The sequence below is a fragment of the Jaculus jaculus genome, chromosome 7 (assembly GCF_020740685.1).
Source record: "Jaculus jaculus isolate mJacJac1 chromosome 7, mJacJac1.mat.Y.cur, whole genome shotgun sequence".
Classification (NCBI taxonomy): domain Eukaryota; kingdom Metazoa; phylum Chordata; class Mammalia; order Rodentia; family Dipodidae; genus Jaculus; species Jaculus jaculus.
In genome coordinates this window covers 156,842,637-156,846,778 of record NC_059108.1, presented here as the reverse complement: position 1 = coordinate 156,846,778, position 4,142 = coordinate 156,842,637, and positions in this window count along the sequence as shown.

The following is a 4,142-nucleotide window of genomic DNA, read 5'->3' as shown; positions in this document are numbered from 1 at the left end:
CTTCACAAGCCCGCTAATTAGATGCTCTTTCTTACACCTCTTGGGCGAGGGCTAGGTCAGGCGACCGACTTGACCCGCTGGGCCCCACATTCCCATGGGGCTAGCTAGGACCATCCTGAATTCCAGCCTTGTGCTCCCCAGAGGCCTGGGATGGAGGATGTGGGGGTTCAGCAGCACAACCAAGGATGGTGGAAGGCAGGTGGGAAGGTAGACTTACATAGGTTGGAGTGGCTGTGCTGTGTGGCTGGCTGGAGTAAAGCGGCCACGCTGTTGTCACTTGTGTAGATAGATTTCCCAGAAGACATCTGTGGACAGGTGAGTGGGGGAGTTCCCATCTTTGCTTTTCACTCAGAACAGAGCACCCAGTTATGAGGAAGGGTACTCCTGGCTGCTGGAGAGAGTTCCCAGGAACACTGTTCTAAGCTGGCAGGTTGGCAGCCTAAGGTGAAGCCAGGGGCCCTGGAGCCCATAGAAATTATGATCTAGGGCTGGAGAGAGGGCTTAGCAGTTAAGGCGCTTGCCTACAAAGCCAAAGGACCAAGGTTCAATTCCTCAGGACGTACGTAAACCAGCTGCACAGGGTGGCACATGTGTCTGCAGTGCCTCTTTCACCTCTCTCTCAATAAATAAAAATCAGAAATTTAAAAAAAAAGAAATTATGATCTAGGATTCTATAGGAAGGAAAGTAACATTGCTATACTAAATTATTACAACCAGGCATGATGTAATCCCAGGAGGCTGAGATGGGAAGATTTCAAGTTCAAGGTCAGCTTGTGCTATGTGGTTAAGAACTTGTCTCACCCCACCTCCCAGTTATTCATTTAGGGGCTGCCAAAGATGGCTCAGAGTGGACAGTACCTGAGTTTGGATCCCAAGACTCTACATAGAAGCTGGGTACTGTGGCAGGCTTTAATCCCAGCGTGCCTACTGTGAGAAGGTTGACAGGAGAAAGAATCCACTGGAAGCTCATAAACCAGCCAGCCTAGTAAACACAACAGTGAAAAATGAGAGCAAGGGAGAGACCCTGCTTCAAATAAAGTTAAAGGAAAGGACTGAGGCCTAGTTATCCCCTGACCTCCACACGTACCATGGCACAAGCATGCCTATACTCACACATGTGAACATACACACCTCAAGTTTTTATTCATCTATCTGAAATTAAATTTTTTTCAAGGTAGGGTCTTGCTGTAGCCTCAGCTGGCCTGGAATGGACTATGTAGTCCCAGGCTGACCTTGAACCCATGGCAGTCCTTCTACCTCTGCCTCTTGAGTGCTGGAATTAAAGGCATGCGCCACCATGTCTGGCCTGAAATTCAAATTTGACTGGATGTCTGTGTTATTTTCTAAATCTGACAACTTCAGCAGGGAACCTGGAGTTAATACTACACTTACCTGGTCACTAGAACAGTGGAGGGGCAGCAGAGGGCTGGCATCCGGTTCCCTCCCTATTTGAACAGGAATGGCCCAGTTTGTACTTACGGGTGAACACAGATCTGACTGTACCTCTCTTGGTGTGCCTGGTTCTGAGCTTCTATAACTTTAATAATTCCAGTCTGCAAAACTGTAATCAGAGCATATCCTGGAGATACTGCAAAGTGCAGGTTCTGGAATGTTCTTTCCTAAAGACCCTGTCACTTGCTCCTCTTCATTCTTGGCTTTGCTCAAATATTATCTCCTTAGCTGCTGTGGTCTTTCTTGACCTCTTCTGCAACCCCCTCTCCACTCCTGCTTGGCCCTTTGCAGGGGTCTCTGGTAAGCAGGGTGCATATCTGCTCCTTTATGAGGGCCAAGACCACTGATTGGTCCTTGGCCTAACATAAAGTAATGGGTGGCTGTAAGATGGCACCTATTGACCCTATACCTTCATTCCCATTTCTCCATTATTATCACCCAACACTGCTTCCCTAGCTCAGCCCTGTTGAGTTGGGAATGGGCTAAAGGAGGAGGAAATAATAATAGGAGAGAGGTGCCCTGTACTGCCCAGGGCTGAAGATTGGAGTTTAAGTTCCTCTTATGGCCCACTGGGGGAGGCAGGGCTGGAACTTCTGCTGGTAGCACTGCCACCTGCCACCCCAGGATTTCTTTCCACTGGCAGTGTGCTCTGAAGAGCAGGAATGACAGGAGGCACTCATAGAACCCTGGTTGGGGTGCCACAGGCAGAGCATCTCCAGGCGCAGAGGGAGCTGCCCCATGGCCCCACCCTACAGCTGTTGTCCAGACCTGGAAGCCTGGAAGCAGAGTCCAGGCACTGCAGAAGGTGACAGGAGAAGGTCCTTGTGCCTAGGGAGGAGGGACAGCAGTTTTGGTTGAAGAAATTTGGCTTCAGAGCATGTCAGCTGTCCTTGAACTTCCTAGGGGGCTCAAGAGGGGCAATGCTGAAGAGGAGTTCCAGAAGGGGGAGTGGCTCTGCCCAAGGAAGAGCAGACCCACACAGAGGGAAGGCAGAACTGGGCACTGCATGGGAGCAGGGTTCATGGCATGTCTGCTGCAACAGTGGGTTCCATTAGGAGCATGAAGGGAAGCCTGCAGAGTAGTCAGTAATTGATATCTCTTCCACGAGAGGGCGTCCCGCTGATTCCCAGTGGCCACTCCTTGCTGCTTTGCTTGGCTCAGCCCTGGGTGGTGGTGGTAGGGGTGGAGGGTGGGGGTGGGTGGGTGGAGGAGGAGTGTCCTGCAGTGAAGGTTTGCAGGGTGAGTTATGGAAAGATGTGTGAAGTGCAGGCTCTGAGGACAAACCCAAGTCAGAGGCACTCAGAGCTGGGAGAGCTGTTGTTGACCAAGGAGTGGGTGTTGCTCCTGTAGGAGGAGAGGGTCTCACTTTAGCTCAGGCTGACCTGGAATTCACTCTCAGGCTGGCCTCGAACTCACACAGAGATCCTTCTACCTCTGTCTTTTGAGTGCTGGGATTAAAGGCATGTGCTACCACGCCCAGCCAGAGTTGAGTCCTCTTCAGCCAAGCCTTCTCACTCAGCCCCCGGAGTCAAGGAAGGAACGCCAATTTTAGCCAGGGGCTCCCTCCAGGGAGCTAGGCTGGGCTGAACCTGCCTGCTTACTGTCCACTTAAGTGAACTCTGACCCTGAGTTGAAAAACAAAAATGACCCCCCTCCCAAAAATTCTAGTCCTTAGACAGTATCAAGAGTCCTCCTTTCACAAAAGGGTCTATATCAACTTGGGCCTCTGGAATGGGGGAAGGGCCGTGTGAGAACCTCTGAGGTAGACCAAGGGTGGGGGAGGAACAGGGATAGGTCAGGGGCGAAGCCACCTGGAATCCTGTGACTGTGTCCTCACTAACCAGGTCTGCATCCAGGGGCCTCGCCCATCTGAGTACAAAGTGAGGGTCCTGGCTCACTGGGCTCCACCCTTGAGTCGGCCTCCAATTCACTGGAACTCGTCTGAACCTAGGCCAGTTAATCCCTCCTTGTCTGGTCACCTACGAAGTCCTCCTCCAGTCCTCCAAGAGCTTTGAGTTGTGCCCTTTCAGGACACTGGTGACCGCTCCTGCCGTGCGCCCCGGATGACCTGCATTTGTGGGGTGCCTCGTGAAAGTCAGACGAACCCATTCCTCACCCCACCCCCAAGTGGGGTCTTGGGTTGGGTCCCTCCCAACACCATCGAGGCGAAGCTAGGCCTAGGCACGCCCAATCACTTTACAAAAGGAGAAACTGAGGCCGGAGAGGACGTGGCCCTGGGGCAGGCTGGCCGGCTGGTCCTACGGCGGGGCTCCGCTAGCGGCGAGGCCCTGGCTCGGGGCCACCGAAGGGCGGCGCCTTCCCGCCGCCGCGCTCGCGCTCGCGGGGCGCCTCGCCCTGGCCGCGGGCCGCGCTGGGGGCGCCCGGGGCGGCGGAGGCGGATGTGGGCGGGCGGCGCGGGGCGGGCGCGGGGCGGGGAGAGGGCGGGCCGGCGGCGGCGGCGGCAGCGGCAGCGGCAGGACCGAGCGGCGGGCGGCCGGCCCAGCGCAGCGGCGCACGCGAGCCCCGGACAGGCGGCGCGACCGAGCAGCGCGGCGGCCGGCACTCGGGCGGCCCCAGGCCCGGCCAGCAGCGCCCGTCCGCGCCGCCGCGGCCTCCAGCCGGCCCCGCCCCGCGCCGCCCGCGGGATGCGAAGCGGCGGGCGCCGGAGGCCGCGGCCCGGCTAGGCCCCG